We start from the raw sequence: 21453 nt of genomic DNA, 5'->3' as shown, positions 1-21453 counted from the left end.
GGGCTAATGCATCAGTGGTTTTGATTCCCCTGCACTTCATGAGCACATCATGAATACGCAATAAATATAAAAAAGCAGCAGTTCCAGACTCAGAGACCCCAACCAGGAATATTCTCCACCAAGGTCAAGTGAGCCCCCAAAAACCAGAGGGAGTGATGATTTCCCTTCCTGCAGCTCCCGGGATCAATTAGAAATAATAAAAGGTTTGGGCCCAAGAATTAAAAATTAGGATCAACCTAAAGTACTTCACTGCCAAATATCTTGTTCTTCCAAAGATGATGATCCAAATAATAGAGATTCTGAATAAGACTGAATAATGCACTTTGGGAAAAAGATTAGATTCCTTTGCTGAACAATAGATTAAGTATTTTTGAAATGACTGAGAACAACGAAGATAAAATATCCAAGCCTACTTCAAGAATTAATCAACCAAGGAAACAGACATTTCCATTATCCAAGATGCTAGTAAGACTTTAAATGTAAACATCTCAGAAATGCTAGAAGGTCATATTTGGAAGAAATCTTTAAAGGTGAATTTAACCCAACCTATTCACTTTACAGATGAAGAAACTGAGGCCCAGAGAAGAGGTTACAGTAAGACACCAAAAATGCATATTCAAAGTTTACCTTCTCCTGTGCTGAATGCGGATATGACTACACATGTCCACACCTGGCATCTGGCTGCCTGGGACACCTGCAAGGCTGATATTGGGTGATGTGAGGTTTGATTTTACCCAGTATCTCTTCCTTTGGGGGAACTCCTCGCCTTCTCCTGGATCTGTCAGTCATGGTGCTGTCCGTCATGGCAGGGTACTTGACTCAGGCTGGCGGATAGTTGCAGGGATTGGTCTGGAGTGGGCATGCAATCCAAGCAGAACCCATCGAAGTCTTTTCCTGGGATTTTTATATGGATGTTTCCCAAGCTGCTGAAGCCATGTAAGTGTGCTTCCCTAACTGCAAAGAGGAAGCTATTTGAGGAGAGAATAAGGCTACTCTAGAAGGAAGAAAACCCACGATTAGATAGATAGAAGATAGATATAGGTAGACGGATAGATAGATATATACATACATAAATACACACAAACACACACACATACAAACATAGAAAGAACCAGCTCCCACACTTGCTAGTTCTTTTGTTTGAACTAGTTTGAATTAAATTTCTGTCACTTGCAAACTAAAAGTTAAGATTAATATAGTGGAAACACAAGGGCTCTGTGACTTTTTAATCATCTAAAGCCAATAAGTTGGTGGGAGATGGGAAAGAAATGAGAAAACCCAGGCGGTCTTCTGCTATTTTCCTGCAACATTTTAGTTAAACTCATTTTCAGATAAAATGTTGGGCCACTTCCAACAAGTTGCTGTTCCTGAAAACTCCACATTTTCACTTGCCTTTGCAAATGTCATCCTCTCTGCCCTTGGGATCTCCTGCCCCTTTCCATTTATGTCTGTTGTTTGGTTAACTCTTATTCATCCTTTGAATCCCTGCCCTGATCCTGTCTCATTCATTTGTTCTTCTTTTACCAAGAATTTACTGAACCAAGTGCTGTGCTAGGAGCTGGGAATATGGCCAAGAGCATGACATTCATTCAATTCAACCAACAGATATTTCTCGAATGCTTACTATGTGCCAGTCACAGCGTTAGGTGCAGGAAATCCAGAGGTGAGTGAGCAAGACAAGGTCCCTGCCCTTGTGGACTTTATATTCTATTGGGAGGTAAAAGATAGAATTCATTTAGGAGTGAGATGTCATTTATGTCCATTCTCCTCAATAGCTATTTCTTACCTGTATTTCCTACTGGACTGTGAGGAGTGTAGGGAGAGAGACTGTGTCCTTCATCTCCTCTTTCCACCGTGGTACAGAGCCCAAGGACACGGTGATGCCTAGCCTGAGCCCAGCAGTGCTTTCTTATCCGTGGAGGACCCTGCTCAGTTATGCAGGGAGGAGGGGCTGTTTGTGGGAGCAGGGACTGTGCTCCCCCAGGGCCTGGCAGACTCCTCTCCAGCAGTGGGTGGAAACAGGAATTTAATGAGGTTTTAAAGAAGACAATGAAGAAGATCCAAAGGTATGGCCATCTGGACTTCAGCGATTTATGAGAAAGTAAGTCCGGCCCTAGAAAACAGCTGGGTAATCTCTGAAGAGAAGCCAAGTGAGTTTAATCCCCAGGCAAAAGCTGTTTGGTGGGGTCCAAGGGCAAGGCTGTGACTGTCACTGTTGTCTAATGAGGCTGCCGTGGGCTCCCTCCAGCTTAGGGCGAGGGAGGTCAGGGGACCAGGCAGGTGGGCCCAGGGCAGGGCAAATGCAGGAGGCCCTGGGTGGTGAGTTCCTGGTGCTGAGATGGGGCCAAGGCTCCTGTGGCTGAGAGACCTGTGGTGCCTTCAGAATCAGAGCAGAAGGAACTGTGGAGTTCATCTGGTCCTACCTCCTTATTTAGATGAGAAAACTGAGGCCCAGAGAGGTTAGGCAGCTTAACAAAGGTCAAACAGCTAAGCAGTGGCCAAGCCAGGAGTTAGCTCCAAGTTCTCCTGCCTCTGCAGCAAGCTGAGTCCCCTCAGGTAGGAAATGGGAACCTTGGCTAATCCTCCACCATGTGTAGCCGTTTTTCAAGATTAGTACCCGGCCCTCTTTCCTTTTTCTATACCTCCTTCCTTCTCTCTCTCCCTCCCTCCCTCCCAAGATGAAAGGAACCCCTATGTGCCAGGCACTGGGATAGGTGCTGAGGATCGAGATGCCCCGGCTTGGTTGCAACCCTTAGGAGCTCCCAGGCTATGGAAAAGGAAGACGTAACCACCAGGTAATTACAGCTCGGTGTGGTCAGGCAGGACGCACAATGAGCTCTAAGTGCACAGGGGTCACCCAGCTGATCCTGGGGCATCAGGGACCACATTCTGGAGGAGGGGATGCTTGTGCCAAGTGTTGAAGAATCAGGAGACAGGTATGTGACAGGCTTTAAGTAGGAAAGTGAGATTCTGGGAATTTCATTTCAGATAAACTATTCTAGTGACAGTGTGAGGGCTGGATTTATAGGGGTGGTGCAGAGACCGGCAGGGGAGACCTGTTAGAAGGCAGTGGTCTAAGGAAGAGCTTTTGAGGGCCTGGAGTTGTACATGGCAGGCAGGCAGGAAGGAAAAGAGTCAAGAAATATTTATAAGGTAACATCAGCAAACCTGTGTATTGGTGAGGAGGGGGTGAGGAGGCAGATGGAGGAGAAAGGCTGAGCTCTTAAGATCCTCTCCTCCATCCATAGTCTGACGGCTCTTTCCCTAAGCTGCAGGCTGCAGGCTGGATGTCTGGATGCAGACAACCACTGCCTCTCAAACCCAAAAGCCCTACTTGGTTCTCCACAAAATTGTCTCCACTTCTTCATTCTCTGGTTTCAGTCAATGGTTCTCTACTCTCCCTATTTTCATGTTCCAATTACAGCTTGTTTTAGGGCCACCCTGGTCCTTACCTTGGCTGAGCAGACGTCTTCTCTCAGGGCAGCCCAACTCGCCTGACTGTTTCTGAGCCTGAATTTAAAAGGTGCATCTGGTCACTTCCCCAGGGGAGGCTGCTTCCCACTCCGAGCAGTTGAATCATTTAACATTTAGCCAAGTTCCACAAACATTTACCAAAAAATCACAAATTGCTGAGCCCCCCAGGCATCCAATCATAGCAGGAGGTTGGTTTTTGCCCTCTAGGAGATGCCCAGAGTATAAAGGGAATCCTTCTCCATTTCTGAACCGCAAGCTCTTCATCTCCAGGTTGTTTTCTCCACCTTGCTTTGGTGCACAGAATGGGAAAAAAAAAATCTGATTTAAAAAACAAAACCAATGAACAACAACAAAACTCCCTTAATTATTTGTTCTCATGGGCCAAATGTCAGCATGATCAAGGGTCTAGGATAAGTCTGTTGTAGAGAAAAAAATTAAAAAATATGGCTTTTGGTTTTATTGTAGGTGCTCAATAAATATTTGTGGAATGAATGAATGTCCAGGCTAAGAAAGCATTCATTGCACAGATCCTGTAAGACCTGCCTGAGAGCAAGGGCTGGGAGCCACCTCTTGGCATCCTCGGTGCCTGTCACTGGCCCCACATTCACAGAAACTCGGGGCATGATGGGTGGGCGAAGGTATCAATTATTATGATAGCATTCACTATTTACAAAAATCAATGATATCACTTTGCCCTGGAAAATAGCTGAATATTTAAAGTAGGTCTCTTCCGCATCCTGAAAGCTTGTTGCTCTGATTATTCAAATCAATTCAACATTCGCCGAGGAAAAGCAGTACAGATTGTTCAAGGATGAGAGGGAACCAGTTCTGATCTCCTAAGACTTGCAGTTCAGATGTGGTGGGGTTGGGGGGTGCGGCGTGGAGGGTGGCAGGAGTGTCGGCTTCTGGTGTCAGACAGGCCTGTGTTTCACCCAGGTTCCCCCACCGCCTCTGGAGTTGGGTAAGCTCCCAACAATCGCAGAGCCTTGTGTTTTTAATCCTTTCGATCTCATGTCACATTGTTGGGAGGACTGTATTAGTTTGCTAGGGCCGCCATGACAAAGTACCACAGACTGGGTGGCTAAAACAACAGAAATTAATTTTCTTAGAATTCTGGAGGTTGGAGGTCTGAGATCAGGGTGTCAGCAAGTTTGATTTCTCCTGAGGCCTTGGCTTGCAGATGGCCACCCCTTGCTGCCTCTTCACATGGTGTCCCTCTGTGCCCATGCGCCCCTGGTGTCTCCTTGTGTGTCCAAATTTCCTCTTCTTATAAGGACACCCTTCAGGTTGGATTAGGGTCCACCCTAATGGCCTCATTTTAACTCAATCACCTCTTTAAAGGTCCTGTCTCCAATTACAGTCACATTCTGAGGTACAGGGGGTTAGAGCTTCGACGTATGAATTTTGGGGGACACAATTCAGCCCGTAACAAGGACCAAATAAAATCAAGTGCGAAATGCCTAGCACAATGTCTGCCTGGCACATGGTAACATCCTACAGACTGGAGTTCCCTCCTCTTTCCCTCTAGTAGGATAATTAAAGTCCAAAATAACCATTTTTAGATGGAGCAAGTATAAAATTTGGCTCTTGTGGGTATAAATTGTTACTAAATATAAGTAAGGGGGATCCAAATTAATGAGTTTTTATTATCAAAGCTGATTTGGGGATTCATTTAAAAACATATTAGATTTATTGAGGTATAATTGTGTATTATAAAATTCACCCTTTTAAAGTGTTCAATATGTTCAAGGAGTTTTGACAAATGTATATAGTCATGTAACCACCACCACAATCAAACTATAGAACATTTCTATCACTCCAAAAAGTGCCCTTATGTCCCTTTGCAATTTCCTCCCTGCTCCAAGCCATTGGCAACCACTGATCTGTTTTCTGTCCCTATAATTTTGACTTTTCCATTATGTCATATAAATGGTCCTATGGTGTGTAGTCATTTGTGATTGACTTCTTTCACTTTGAAAGTGAAAGTCATTAGACTTCATTCTCTCCAAAGTCATACTTTCCAGATTCATCCATATTGCTGCATCTATCAGTAGTTATCCCTTTCATCACTTTTTATTACCAAGTAGTATTCCATTGTATGGATATACCACCATTTGTTAAACCACTAGCCAGTTAATGGGTATTTAAGTAGTTTCTATCTTTCGGTGATTATGAATAGAGCTTCTGTGAACATTAAGAGTACAAGTCTTTTTGTGGACATAGGCTTTTCTTTCTCTAGGATAAATACCTAAGAATGAGATTGCTGGGTGATATGCTAAGTTGATGCTTAACTTTTTAAAAAACTGCGAACTGTGTACCATTGGCTAAGTATGAAAGTTCCAGTTGTTCCACGCACTCATCAGCACTTGGTGTTGTCAGTTTAAAAAAAAAAAATTTTAGCCATTCTAGTGGGTATGTAGTAGTGTTCCATTATGGTTTTAATTTGTATTTCCCTAATGACTAATGATGTTGAGCTTATTTATCAAATATATACATATATTCTATACATCTTCATCTTCAAATATGCTTTACACATATTTTATCACAATCTGTGCCTTGTCTTTTCATTTTTGTAAAATTATCTTTTGAAGACAAGGAGTTTTAAATTTGATGAGGTCTAATTTATCAATTTTTATTTTTATGATGCATTATTTTTGTGTTCTTGCTAAAAATCTTTACTTAAACCAAAGTCACAAAGGTTTTATCCTCTATTTTTCCTCCAGAAGCTTTATAATTTCAGCTCTTGCATCTACTTCTATGATCCATTTCAAGTTAATTTTTCTGTGTGGTTCAAAGTAAGGGTCAAGGTTCATTTTGGACATACGAATGTCCAATTATACCAGCACAATTTATTAAAAAGGCATTCCTTTCCCCTATTGAATTACCTTGAAAAATCAGTTGACCATATATGTGTGGGCCTATATCTGGACTCTTATTCTGTTCCATTACTCTGTCTGTCTATACCTCTGCTATGTGTGTGTCCAAGACCACATTGTCTTTATTTTTGTAGCTTTATGGAAGTCTTCAAATCAAGTAGTGTTAGTCTTCCTACTTTGTTCTTCTTTTTCAAAACTGTTTTTGCTCTTCTAGATCTTTTGCATTTCTATATAAATTTTAGCATCAGTTTGTGAATTTCTATACAAAATCCTATCAGGATTTTTATTGGGATTACTTTTACCTGTAAAGGAATTCATTTTGAAAAATTAGATGAACACCATTCCTAATTTGGTTAATCTTTGAAACAAGCTTTGGTATTTCAGTAAACTGGTCAGTTTTTAATTAGGGTGAGTGTTTAGAAGCCTATGGTTCTCACCTTCCCTTCCGATCCTAGGGTGCAAGGAAATGAAGCATCACTCTGGTGAAAGAAACACCCTGGAGTGTATCCAAGGCTCCAGAAGGCGCCATTGTGTTCTGAGAGGAAAGCCAGCTTCTTCCTTCAGGTGAACTCTATGTCTGCCAAGGGGAGGTAGAACCTCACAACTCAACCCCACAAGAGTGTGTTTCAGGTATTCCCAAACAGCCACCCTTCCCTCCTTCCTCCAGGGCAAGGTTCATCTGGTTTAGCAAAAGTGGTCTCACTCACAGCCCAAGAACACCACAGGCCCCAGGAGGAGAGTGTTCTGAGAAGCGGTTGAGGAGAGGCCGGAAAAAGCCAGGGCAGAGGCACAACCTTCTGAAAGCATTGCCAACAGCAATGAGGGGGTCTTCCAGATGGAATATCCAGAGCAGGAGCCATAATTGCCACACAGCCAGCTCCCCTGAGGCTACCCTCAGAAAGCCGGCATTTCAGCAGCAGAATTGTTGCCTGTTCTTTATACTGTGAATTGTTAGCAGGTTCTAAATAGACCATTCATTTTCCCTTTTAGCACAGAACGGTCTCACAACTCCAAATACCACCACGGGGCCCAATGTGTCAAGTCAAAACATTTGCCAAACCACAGCCCTCAGGTGAGATGCAGGGCTGGCCAAAGACTTGGAGGAAAAACAACCACCCACCAGCCTGGAAACCACTTGGGTACACAAGAGCCCGGGTCGCCTTGCTCACAGAGGCTGGGAGACGGAGCATTTTTACCAGTGAGAGTTAATCTGACAAAGCCATCTTCCCTACCAGTGCCTGCCTCCACTTCCCCTCTGTCCCAGGAAATAAGCCCAGTCCAGGGGCTGGGAGCGGGGGACGCCTGGAGGATCTGAGCAGCGGAGGGGTGCCAAACCTCTGCCCAGACCCTGCTAGGTCCGCTGAGCAACTCCGGGAACATGAGTGCGGCAGAGACCGCAGGGCAGCTGGCGCCGGCACCAGCCAACCCGGGGAAAGCCCGGTTCCCCCACCCGGACTTGCTGCTCCCAGGGCCCCGGCGGCCGCCCCGCGGGCAGAAGAGATTCCCAAGGTCCTAGCGGACCCGCGCAGCCGGCGGTGCTGTCTGCGGGACCGCTGTCTAGGGGAAGCGCAGCTTCGCCAAGTGCTTTGAGATCTCCGACGCGGACCCTAACGAGATGGTCGCGGACAAGAGCGTGCCTAAGTCGCTGCTGCTCAAGCCGCGCCAGAAGGACATGTCCGTGGAGATACCGGTTCACCGGAGTCTCGCCCACCAGCATGTCGTAGGCTTCCACGGCCTTCTCGAGGACAACGACTTCGCGTTCGTGGTGTTGGCGCTCGGCTACCAGAGATCCCTCCCGGAGCTGCGCCAGCGGAGGAAGCCAGCGGCGGAGCCCGAGGCCCGCCACTACCTGCGGCAGAGCGTCCTTGGCTGCACCGAAACCGAGTGATTCACCGGGACCTCAAGCTGGGCGAACTCTTCCTGAATGAGGATCGGAGGTGAAAATAGGGGCTTTGGACTGGCACTCTAAGTCGAATATGACGGGGAGCAGAGGACAACTCTGTGCTGGACATCCAATTACACAGCTCCCGAGGTGATGAGCAAGAAAGGACACAGTTTCCAGGTGGATGTGTGGTCCATTGGGTGCATCATGTATACCTTGTTAGTGGGCAAACCACCTTTTGCGACCTCTTGCCTAAAAGAGACTTACCTCCGGATCGAGGAGAACGAATATAGTACTGCCAAGCACTTCAACCCCGTCGCAGCCTCGCTCATCCAGAAGATGCTTCAGACAGATCCCACTGCCCACCCGACCGTTCACGAGCTGCTCAAGATGAGTTCTTCACTTCTGACTTTATCCCGGCCCTTCTCCCCATCATGTGCCTCACCATTCCACTGGGGTTTTCCATCGCTCCCGACAGCGTAGACCCCAGCAACCAGGAGCCTCTCACAGTCCTCAATAAAGGCTTGGAGAACCCCATGTTAGAGTGTCCCGGGAAAAAAGAGGAACCAATAGTCCAGGAGACCAGTGAGGTGGTCGCCTGCCACCTTGGCGACATGCTGCAGCAGCTACGCGGCGTCAGTGCCTCCAAGTCCTCAGAGCGGGGACTGGTGAGGCAAGAGGAGGCTGCGGATCCTGCTTGCATCCCCATCTTCTGGATCAGCAAGTGGGGGTACTAGTCAGCCAGGTACGGCCTTGGGTACTAGCTATGTAACAAGAGTGTGGGGGTGCGCCTCATCCTCCACCACGATGGTGACAGCTTGCAGTACACAGAGGGTGATGGTACTGAGGCCTACCTCACTGTGAGTTCCCATCCCAACTCCTTGATGAAGATCACTCTCCTTAAGTGCTTCCGAAACTGACATGAGCAAACATTTGCTGAAGGCGGGTACCAAGATCACGTCACAGGAAGGTCACCCTACCTGTGTACCTGGTTTCATACCCGCAGTGCCATCATCCTGCACCTCAGTAATGGCTGCGTGCAGATCAGCTTCTCCCAGGACCATACCAAACCCATCTTGTGCCCACTGATGGCATCTGTGACCTACAGTGATGAGAACCTTCTGTAGGAGTACCACTCCCATGGTGGACTAGCTGCTGAGCTCACACTCGGCTACCAGCGGCCTCCAGGCCTCCTCATAGGCCTCCCTCCCCTCCAGACGGTGCCCCTCCTCACCCCCACCGGCACCTTGGGCCGGTACCAGTTAGCTCCCACAGTGCTGTTTTTTGTAATGTGCCGCCCAGCAAGAGCTCCATCCTCCTTGCAGGTGGGGGTTACTATGTAAGTTATTTTTGTACACGTCCTGGTGTGGGCTCTATGGCCTCTTCCCCTTCCCTCTCAACTCCACCGTATGACTTGTGCAGAATATTGCTATTGAATTCGGGACTGTCCTTTCCTTGGCTTTGTACACCTTAAACACATGTGAATCTTTAAAAAAGAAAAGGTGTGGGGAGTGATGATTGGCTACTGGTTGTATGTCGCTCAGTAGCCACCTGTCTCAGCCAATCAGCAGCAACAACTGAGTCCTTCTGAGGTGAGGGCACAGGTGGCTCTCTGGGTCCGTGGGATGCCTGATGTCCCTCTTCACTGTCCCTTGGTCCAATAAGCTATGTAGCAAATATTAACAAAATCAATGACAGCACATGAACAAGGCCTCCACAAATGCAGTTCCTTTGACAAAAGGCAGTGGTCTGCTAGGAGCTGTGTGAGACCCTGGGCTGATAGGGCCCTGAGGATGCTATGGTGACCCTGCCATAGGAACAGATTTCTCAGGAGTGGTCTGGGGAGGAGAGGGTGGCACTTATGGGACCTCCTTTGACTGACCAGTACAGACCCCCACTGTCTCCAGGTCATCTAGCTGGAGAGCAGAAAATCTTGAAAAGCAAACAGAAAGGGAAGGCAGTGAAGGAGAAAGAAAGGGAGGAAGGAAGGAAAGCAAGGAATCCCCAAGTAGTAGGTGCTGTGGGAAGGGCTGCCTGGGGTCCCCGGCTGACCAGGGGGCAGGGACCAGCTGTGTCCCTTCACATACCTCACAGCAGCGTGTGTCCGTTAGCGAGGGGATTAAGTCCAGGAGGGACAAACTCAGGGCAGCTGTTTCAGTTGAAGGAAGGGAAGGCTAGGGCATAGTGGACGGAAGCTGGAGAAGATGGTTCAGCGGTGGCCCAGGCAAAGAACGTAACCAAACTGAGATGACGATGGCACGCTGACCCAACTCACACACGTGAGTGGCACTACAGCTGAGGGTTACGAGCCAGGCCTCGGAGTCAGACGACCTGATCCTGGCTCTACCACTTACTGCTGTGTGACCTTGGGCAAGTTACTCAATCTCTCTGAGGCTCAGTTCCCCCAACTGTAAAGCGAGGGATCAGCACTTGATCGGGGTTATTGAGAGGATTACACGAGAGAACATTTAGTTACTGCTCAATAAGCGGCAGCGACTATTGTGGGGCTGGATCAGTTGGGGGCCCAAATGATGGGTTTGATGCCACACTTCCCCTGAAAGACGTGGACTCTGCCAGCGTTTGGCCAACTCGGCTTCTGCTAAGAAGCCCATCTCACCTGGGACTTGATGGGGGAACTTAGTGCTGACCATGACCAATTTGCAATGTGTGAAGAAGCTTCAGTTTGCCCCTGGGTCTTCCTGCTTATCTCCATGACCCTATTTACTTATATTTTGTAGAATCCTTTTTCCTTCCAATCGTGTGTGTGGGGAGGAGGGGCAGGAGCAGGGAGATGTTTGAGGCCACCTCTGTGGTCCTGTGGCAGGAGCCAGAGGGGGCCCGGGGCACCAGACACCTACTGCATCAGCAGAGACACAAATACCAGATTATCTCAAGGAGAAAAGAGGATTTAGGGTGACTTGATTTAAAGCTTCCCTTTTCCCTTTTTTGGGCAAAGGCCGGGGAGTAGGAGGTGGGAACTGAAAACAGACAGAGCCTTGTGAGTGACTTGAATTTTCACTGTGGAGTGACGGAGCTTTGGAAAGGGTTTCTTCTTCATGTGCCTCTCCCATCACATGCCATCTAACCTGATCTTTAAATCTAAACCCCATTTGTATTCCAGTCTTATCGTGGGAGACTCATATTCCTGGGGGCCCCAGCTTTGGTTTGTAACTGACAAGAAATGTTCAGGGGAGCCTTCAGCTGACACAAAAGGACCGTGGGGAAACCAGCCAGTGTCGTTACCCCACAGCTGGGCCCCTGGGGAGCAGGGTGGTGGCAGGTCAGTCTTTATAACTGCTTTTTATTGGCTCTTCTCTGTGTCGGTTGTATTCAAGGCTCTCAGTCTCTGATAGGACAGCAAACCATGAGAATCCAGCGTCAGGTCAACGACCAAGTGCCGGGCATACCAATGACCGGATTGCTGGGAACAATTGGAGCACGTGCTTGAAATTCCAACCGTGAGCCTGGCTGCTCCGTGTGGGGAGATGCGTAGGTCTTGGGTAACACCCCAGCTGGCACTTCCCCGCCCCACCAAAGGTGCTGGGTGGTGTAAATCCTGCTTTCTGTTTATTCAGCTGAGGGACTCTCAGAGAGGATGAGCAGCCACTGCCCTCAGTCTCCTGAAACCGGGGACCCCTCCTTCACACAAAGGCTTTCCTTGGGGGTGGGATCTGCCTTCCCCAGGTTCGTCAGTTTGGAGGGAAGGGGCTCATTTTCTGGATGCTGTGTTCTAGCCTGAATGCACCTCCCACAGCTAGGGGTGTCCTGAGGGCTGAGGGGCAGCTGGGTCAGGAACAGGAACAGGCTTAGACTGCTGCCCTAGGGTTAGCTGTGAGGGGAACTTCCTGCCCAGGATGGGCAGAGCTGCCAACAGAGGTAGCAGGTCTCCTGTCAGGGTGTTTTCATGAAGTTCTCTTTCTTTGGAACGGCTTGAGCAAGCTTGCGCCTGAAAACCAGATGAACCCTTGAGTTCTTTCCCTACCCTGATCTTAGTCTTCTAACAGTTGATTTAATCTCTTGTCCCACAACAACTAGAGGGACACCCCTTCCTGTGTCGCTGGGGAGTCTCTACTCTTTCTCTCACCTTTTCCTGCTCATTCTTACCATCCAGAGTGATGGTAGAGTTGTGTTTCCTTTCCTGGGCTCTCACAGCCCCTTGGAGTGTGTGTGTACAACCCTGCACCCCACTATTCCATAGCTCCCCAGGGGCAGGGTTTATTCCGTTCTGCTTGGTTTGCTGGTGCCCATCTCAATGGCATGCAGGGTAGACAAGTGGCTCTGGGACCCTCCCTGTGCCTCACAGGCACCTGAGGAGATATTAAAAATGCCCACTCCCCGGCCCAGTGGCGCAGCGGTTAAGTGCACGCGCTCCGCTGCGGCAGTCCGGGGTTCGTAGGTTCGGATCCTGGGCGCACACCGACGCACCGCTTGTCAAGCCATGCTGTGGCTGCGTCCCATATAAAGTAGAGGAAGATGGGCACAGATGTTAGCCCAGGGCCAGTCTTCCTCAGCAAAAAGAGGAGGATTGGCATCAGATGTTAGCTCAGGGCTAGTCTTCCTTACCAAAAAAAAAAAAAAAAAAAAAAAAAAAAGTGCCCAGACCTACTCCCAGAGATCCTGACTTAGCTGGCCTGAGGTCTGGATATTGGTAGTCTGGAAAGCTCCCCAGGAGATTCTAATGTGCAGCCACGGTTGAGAACCCCCTGAGAAGACCAGTGATGAAAGCTTGTCTTGGAATGAACCAGTCAGGCAGCTTTGCCCAAGTGACACCTTCTCTTCTGTGTGTGTGTGTGTGGGGGGGGAGATTCTCCGGAGCATATTTGTCAAATGTATACATATATTCTATATGTATATATAGATAAAACTCACCCCTAGCATTTATCCACTGTTACTGCCATTTGTTGGAGCCATAAAACTCTTGGGAGAACCAAGTTCTGGAAGGAGAGCTACTGGTGGGCATTTCTCCTCTGATGTTTGGAACTGCACTGAATAACTCACTAAGTCTTAGGAAATTCCTGCCTCCAGCATGTGGAATTCTCTCACTTGTCCTCCAGGTTCACTCCATACCTGCCAAACCTCCTCCTCAACATTTTCTAGATTACAGACCACGGTTTCTGAGACCTTGTGGGAGGTGGTCGTGGGCAAGTCTGAGGGGCTGTGTGTGAGGTCCCGGGTGGGCCCAGCAGCCCTGGAGGGAGATCCATGTGGACAGCGTGTTTCATGCCAAAGTGGAACACACACAAAGAGATTGGATGGAGTCTCATTCATGGCAAAAATGGTGAGAGAAATCAGATCAAAACTGTTGTTGCGGTCCAGTCCCGTGCCCAGCTCACTGCTAAGGGCTGTGGGACTTCAAAGGAAGGCACAGTCTGGGACTTCAGGGGACCCGGCCTCTGTATGGGAAAACTAGAGAAAAGGACATAGACATATGAGATGAAGGACAGATTTGCAAGATACCAGAGCTCTGAGAAGAGTCAACTATTCCTTGTCATACCCTTAATGTCCTCACCTGAGGCTGACTGCAGCCCGAGTCTAAGCCAGCTGCAGCTGGCCACCGGCAGGAGGTTGCTCCCGGAGCCCTCCCATCTTCCTTTAAGAAATGATAAAATATTCCAAGCACACAAAAGAGTATAGAGAATACTGTTCAAATACACAAATGCCCTATTTCCCCATATTTGCTTGAGCTAATTTTCTAAAAGACTAAAACCTTGTTAGCCCTCCCCTGTGCCATTTCCCTCTCTTCCTCTCTCCCCATTCTCTTGAAATTGGTATTTGTTTCTCCCATCCGTGTTTCCCCATGCCTGTTACTATACATGTAGGTATCCACACATAATATATGATATGGTTTTGCAAGCTTTCAAGCTTTTTTAGGTGGCATCATACTGTGTCCTCTGCATATTCTTCATTCACTGTTCAGTTTTTGAGGTTTATTCATGTTGATACAAGATTGACTACACTACTATTTATTTATCTATTCTCTTTTTGATGGGCATTAAGGTTGGGTCCAATTTTTCCTTGTTAGAAATAATGCTACAACATGATTTATAATGTATATTCTGACACACATCTCCTTGCACACAGATGTTCCTCTCTCTCCCTGAATGCTCCCCTCCATGACCACCCTGGCCTTCAGACCTGCTACCTGCCTGCTCTGGGCTCTGCTGTGGGCTCACCCTTCCACGGCACCGGCAACTTGGCTCTCAGTCAGAGTGTTTGAACTTGGCCTGGTTTCTAGGCCCCACTTTGCACTTGGAGACCTAGACTTACACCAGAACTCTCTGTGGCTCAAGCATCTCAGGGCTTCTGCCTCACCTCCCACCCCTACCTGGCCCCGCCTGTGAGGGAATGTTCTCTGGCAGGAAAGATTGGCGGGTCTTGGGGCCATAAGATGAAGTCTCACGCAGGTGGCCAGTTTTAAGTGGACCTCAAAGGAAGTTCAATTTCCGGTGATGAGGAGAAATGGGAGAGTTTTCCTGGTGAGAGGACAGCAGGAATCAGAGCAGGGAGAAAAACATGGCGGAGTAGTATAGGGGTGTAGGGTGAGGACAGGGCCAAGAGTAGGCTGGCCGAGGGAAGCTGGGTTCTGATGGAGAGCAGGTGGCTGGATTAGTAACACGAGGTGAGCCGAGGAAGTTAAAGCTTTGTGTCCACCACCAGATGACTCTGAGCTTTCAGGAAGGAAATGGCGGATGGGCAGTACCAGTGGCAGATGTGACGGTGGCCGGGAGACCCCTGATGAGAAGCACCTGTCCCCTACAGCCAACCGTAGGCCAGGCTGAGCTTTAGCATGGCTCACTTCTGGGACTTGTGGTCTGCCCCCTCTTTTTCCTCCAATCCACTGAGCGTTGAGGCTCTATTAAGCTGGGCTTCCTCCTCCCTGCATCACTCACATGCTACTTCCCACCACTCCTGCTCCCAAGTAAGAGAACTCCAGGCAACTGCAGCTATTCAGTGCAGCTATTACCAGTGAACTGGAAGCTGACGTCGCTAACAAGGGTTGAGGGAGCAGACGCCAAGGGGCAGTCTGGCGGTCTTCTCCTCAGCTTGACTTCTTTTTGGACGAGGTTAAAGGAAGGTCCCAAAGTCCCAATGAGGGTACAGGAGACCAGCATGTGTGTCTGTCGGCGGGGTGGGCGGGGTTAGGGAGCTCTTCAAGTTTGGCTGGCCTTGTGATTTCAAGTGAGCTTCTGCTGGGAGAAGCAGCTTTATTGTTTTTGAAAGAACAAGCTTGGGTCCTGGGTTTACTCTGGGCAGAAGCTTGGGCTTCTGCCTTGTTTGACAGCCCATAAAACTCAGCAGCAAATCTGAACTTCCAGCTCTACTGCTTGCAGGAAGAAGTCTGAGATCAGTTATCAACTCCTTGCCCTCGGCTGGCTGACCCTCCCTCCCTCTCCCACCACTGTCCCCACCCTCACTCTCACCACCACACCATTAGGAAATCACGAAGAAAATCTGTTCCCAAGAGCGAGGGTGGAGGACGGAAGGCTGGCTGGGCTGGCTGATCAGAACATGCTTGTCAGAGGTGAACAGGCTGATGACAGGGAGACAGAGCCAAGGGAAACTGCTTCGGGCTTCACGCTTTGGTGAAGTGCCTCGGGACTCTGTGTGTGTGTATTTCTCTTTGGTAGATCCTGAAAGGCCAGTGCAATGGGAGAAGCAACTGTGTTCAGCCTCCAAAATGTGCCAGGTAGTTACCGAGTTTGACAGCTGGACATGAGACAGACTATAAGGTATGCCTCATTGTTCATACTGTTCCGTCTGCATTTGGAGACAGGAATTCCTTAAATCCTCACATCCCTGATCCCCTACGTGGGAGACCCCAGTGCCTGGCAGACACTGTGTAGTTAACAGGCGTCAGCTGGCTGAACAAGCGCCTTCGTGAAGCGGGTGGTTGTTTATTGAGCGTTTGCTATGGGATCTCCTCAAATCAAACCTATAAGAAAAGCATTGTTTTTATGGATAAGGTACACTTGGCTCAGGAAGGTTAAGTAACTCGTCCAAGGTCTCAAAGCTAGGACTGTGCGTGCGTGTGTGTGTGTGTGCGTGTGCGTGCGTGTGTGTGTGAGTTGGGGGCGGGGGGAGATGCACAAGAGATAAAAAGGCTCGTGGCATCATTTTTTATCACTTCATCAAATCTGTGAATTTGTGAATTTGCAGAAGCTGATGGGACTCAGTGGGCTGTCCCTGAGAGTTGGAGGCGATGAAAACAAAGTTGGGGGCTTTCCAAGGGGGTGCTTGGTGTAGTACATCTCTGTAAGAAAGAAGAACTTAAAGAAGGGGATGGACACGCCCTTAAGTACAGAGAATAAGGAAGAAGAGAGAAGAGTGAGGGGACAAGAAGGACACAAGATCTTCCGCAGACATTTCTAACAGCCCCTCCCTGAGGTCCAGGAAAGAAGACAGGCATAACAAAGAACAAAGCCAGGCCAACTGTTCAAAATTATTTAATAGAAAGTCCAATGTCAAAATGTAACAATAAACAAAAATACACATGTATAAATATGTATATATAATTAGACCTGTACACTTTCTCAGACCCTTTTCAAAATGGAACAGAATCATCATTACATCTTGGTGGTCAAATCAAAAATAATATTCAAGCAGCGTGGACCCCCTGGTGCTGTGGGGAATTGTACTGCTGAAGCACTTGGAGGGGTCAAAGAATTCCAACCACGAGAGCTGGGGATAGTGCCAAATGTCCTTTTCTGGAGACCCAGAGAGGGAAGATGGGCAATCCCACGGCTTGGTACAGTGTACCTGATCTTAGCACCTGTAGCCACTACTGTCTAGGGGCAGCTCTCCTGTTGGGTGGGGTTTTGAATTATTTAAATTTATGTTGTTTGGGAGTCTGCTTGCCCTGTCTCCCAGATTAGAAGCTCCTGGGGATTCTGCCTTAAGACCATCTTATTCTGCAGGCTGAGGGCCAGCACAGTGGTTCGAGATGAATGCCATCAAGGTGTGCTGATTTGCTCTTAAAACAGTGGTGTCCAAAGTGGGGGTGCACATACCAGAGGGCACCCAAGGTCCAAGAGAGAAAATACCAGAACCTCTGATTGTAATTTTTGTATTTTATTCTTTAAAAATTTCTATGTTGTATACTTTTTATAATGTGCCTAATATATTAGTACAGGAGTACATGAATATATGCTTTAAATAAATTTATAAATACACAGAGGGGGTGCATCTCATAGTTTTTGCTGATAGGTGTGTGTGGTCAAAATGCCCCTGGGCGCCCATGGTTTTACAGAATTCATGTGCATGCGGAGCTTGGTCAGGCCACCTTGCTGGGCTCCCTGCACACCTGAGGAAGCCTTCACAGGTGCTCAGAAGAGCAATGCCCCAAGACACCTCTCAGACCTGACTGAGGGCTGATGCCTCCCAATCCTGCCGCTAGATTTTCCTTGAATGTAAGGACTTATTCCTAAATAAGACATAAATACCCTAGGGAAGAGCAAATACGCAGCCACTGACAACTGGCAAGGAGGCATGTTGATCTTTTCCTGGTGATGGAGTGGGAACTGGACCAGGGCAGGCAATGGGGAGAGAGTCCTAAGGCAAACCTGGCCATGTTCCATGACCACCCCCGCCAAGGGGACCTTCCACGGTCTTTAAAGTAGGTGTGTATGAAGCCAAATATTCTGTCAGTTCCCAGCATCACGATTGCCACAGGCCAAATTCTCATCAAAATGCCTAGGCCTGTGGGATATTCGAGTGGGAACCACAAGACCCAGAATTAGAAATTCCTCAGCAAGGAGCCAGAGGAATGAATACCCAAGAAAAGAGTGGGCATTTGAGCTAAAACCTTTCCAAGGGTGCAGAAGGCTGGTGTGCTGTTGACTATGTCAGGCTTCACCCAGGAGGCAGGTGTGAGGGTTCTTGCGAAAGAGGTCAGGCCCCAAGGAGTATCCAGGGCCCTTTGGGATCCCGGAGCAGGAGACCTGAGCCACTCAGCTGGGAAAACTGCCCAGCCCCCAATTCCTCCAACCTCTCAGGGAAATTATGTCACTTGTTTGAGCCTTTTCTGGAGTTTCTAGAAACCATGCTGTTCTACAGCTAGTATTTTGATTCATCTAATTCTTTTTCTTCTCCCTATAAAGTTTCTAATTATTTGTCTGGTGGTGAGGTGGGGAGAAAAAATCCAATGCTCTGAACTCAGAACAGGTTCTTTGGAAAACCTAAAAGGCACTGTGAATTGTCCCCCCAGAGAGGCTCTGCTTTTCTCTGAGCCTTCCCTGCCTCATACCCCAAGAGCGCAGAGCACTGAGCTCTGGCAGCCTCTCTGTCCCCACGAGGTCCACGGCAGCTGCTGTGTAGGCTTGCGGGAGTTTTCCGTGTACATACAATCCATCTGTGCTTTTTTTTTTTTTAAGTATCCCCTTTCTTTGGCAAGACTTAGGTGAGCACTTTGGACACAGCAGAGGCTCGGCCACCAGGCGTGACCTAACCTAGGGAAAGGCCGTCCAAGGGCAGCTGCCTTTGGGGAGAATGAATGAAGGCGTCACACGCTGAGTCGGGAAGGCCTCTGCTGCTTCTCGTGTATTCCTCTTAGGGCGCACCCTCATCCCAGGGGCTAGGCCAGCCTGCTCCCAAGAGGTATTTTTAGCCTTGCTGGGTCTACAGACAGGTCAGGATGACCCAGAGCTGTCCCCTGTATGTCTCTAAACCAGATCCAGCCCAGGTTAAAGCCCTTGAATTCAAACTGCTTTTGGCGAGAGGACAGGAGTTGGGGCAGGGGTGGAGGATACATGGAATAAATCATCTCAGCAAGCAACTGTGCACTTCCCCAGCGAGGAGGGAAATCCTGGCCCTGAGGCTGACCACACTTACCTCTCTGGGTGACCTTGGCAGTCACCTCTGCTTCGGAGGGCAGAGTACCACCTAGAGCTCTTCTTTATGCCCCCTGAATCCACAGCAAATACCACAGGGCCCTCTGGGACAGGCTGGCTGACGCCCTGGCCTCATCCCTCTCCTCTCCTCTCTCCTCAACGTCCAGCTGCAGCCGCTTTACTGCATGCACGCCCTGCCGACCCGCACTGTCCCTCCTTTGAGCTGAGTTCCCTGCTGTCCCCTCAGCCTGGAAGGCCCTTTGCAATGCTCTCCCTCAGTCCTCTGACAACCTTGGGCTTTGATGTCACCTCTTTCAGGAGGCCCCCTGATTCCCAAAGCTGGGCAGCTGCCACTCCGAGATGCTCCCGCAGCCCCCAGTACTTATCCCTACAGAGGCACTTCCCACACTGTCTCCCCGACTAACGGAAGGCTTTTTGGGGGCAGGAGCTGTGTTTGGTTCAACTCTGTATTGCTGGCGATTAGCTCAGTGCCTGGAGGATAGTAGGTGCTCTACAGAGAATCTGTTCAACGCGTGAGTCCTCGACACTGGGGAAGGCAATGCTAAGAATGCTACATCTGCGACAACCTAGATTAAGGGGCCCCAACTCCACACACCGGTGTTGGAGCGTCCCAGTGGAGCTGCTGAGATGCCACAGTCAAGGCCACACTGGACGAGCAGGAGAGTGTGTGAGAAACGCTGTGGTTGTGTATGGCTGGACCTGGCATGCATCCTGAGGGACGTGTCCTTTATGTGCCTGGGATTGGGAAAGGATGCCAGCCACAATACCCAGGCTAGAGGCCCAGGTGGGTCAAATATGCTAGTGGAGGGCATCCTGGTTCAGAGGGGGCACGAGCCGAGACGACCAGCAGACCTCCATTCTCCTATTCGAGTCTAAGTCTAACTTTTGCAAGAGTGATCACTAGCTTTCCTGTTTTGGTATTATAGTTACACTAATACTTTCTTAGACATTATCTTAGAGATTACAAAACAGGCAAAATACAGCTCTTCCTTGAAGTATTTCAATGATAATTTGAAATTACATTATATTAATTTTTTATTTTTATATTTTCTTTCTCTACGTATCTCGTGTGTGTGTGTGTGCTTGTGCATGCGCGTGTGTGAAGGAAATAGATCAAAATTTAGAGTCCTAATAAGGCAGCTGCCTGGTTCTGCTCCAGAAAAATAGATATCAATTTTTTTAATGGATTCACATCTCGCTTTGAACAGAAAAGCTGCCTTGAAATCTACTGCGAAACTTCCCTTGCTCACTTGACTGTCAAGAGAGAACAGTCCCTGAAGGTCTGGACTGAAATGCCAGGAAACCAGGGGCTGTTCTATCACTTCTGGGTCTAGGCCAAGTGGCCCCCAAGGTTCTAGAACTATTTTCAACCCTAGGGACACCAAGGCAGTTCTGGCTGAGTTTATGGTGTTCTTTTTACTGCCTCTAAGTCTTAAACAAGTTCAAAGTCTTGGACTAAAAATGACCTCTGGAAAGGGAAGAAGGGAGAATTCAGGGTCAAGAGGGAAGACTATTAGAATGGGGCCTTTGGTTTATGGGTGAATCTTGCTGAACCAAAGCAACTTCTCTGGCTTCCAAGAGACAAGAGCCATTTCCCACATTATCTTGAAGGAATTTGACTGCTGCCAGGTCAGAAACAGACAGGATCTTGGGACAGTTTTGTAGGAACACTGAACATAGCACCCCCTCTACACAGGAAATTCTTTTGATTCTTTCAAGCTAAGTAAGTGAGGGTGGGGGCGGGTCCCCTCTAGGCAGCACCTTTAATAGTTGCTATGGAGACGTGAGTCATCTTCTTTAGAGGATATGCCTTTAGACACAAGGACAGGAACTCCGGGGAATTCTCCGGCTCTTCTGACCTTGGAACAAGTTATTTAAGTGACTATCCGAGTCATTATATGAGTATCCAAAACATTTAGGGTCTTAAAGAGATTCACATCTAGTTTCAGTGCTTAACTAGCCTGGAAAATACAGACTCCCAGTTCAAAGAACAAAGAGACATCAAACCCTAGCCCACAACAAGGGATTTCAAGTCAATGGTCCAGGCCTTTCCTCTATCTTTGGAGATCAGAGTCTCCCAAACTTCTCTGCAAAGGTAAGGCTTTTCACCTTAAAAAGATGCAGCTTGTGATGAAATAAGCCTTGGGACCCAGGAAAGAAATCACAGCACTCAAAAGCCTGTTCTGGTTGTATCTGGTATCTAAACGCAGAAGTACCAGGTTCCTTTCCCGGATGCTGAAAGGATTCCAAGGGGAGAGATGTGCCTAATTCGCAAAGCCTTTTCCTTCTGGGCACTAATGTTCTATAAGTCAGTGGCCTCTCCTGGTCTGTGTGTAGCTCATCAGATGTGGGAAGTCCAAGGAAAACACTTTTC

General features: G+C 48.3%; 1 pseudogene; it reads left to right on the top strand.

Annotated features, from left to right (window-relative positions):
• Positions 1–7728: 7728 nt before the first annotated feature.
• On the top strand, positions 7729–9359 carry LOC101392342 (serine/threonine-protein kinase PLK1 pseudogene; annotated as a pseudogene).
• The last annotated feature ends 12094 nt before the right edge of the window (positions 9360–21453 follow it).

Source organism: Ceratotherium simum, chromosome 2, assembly GCF_057802395.1.
Source record: "Ceratotherium simum simum isolate JZ-2026a chromosome 2, ASM5780239v1, whole genome shotgun sequence".
Taxonomy (NCBI): Eukaryota; Metazoa; Chordata; class Mammalia; order Perissodactyla; family Rhinocerotidae; genus Ceratotherium; species Ceratotherium simum.
Note: the sequence above shows the minus strand (reverse complement) of the source record. Positions and strands in the feature narration are given on the sequence as shown.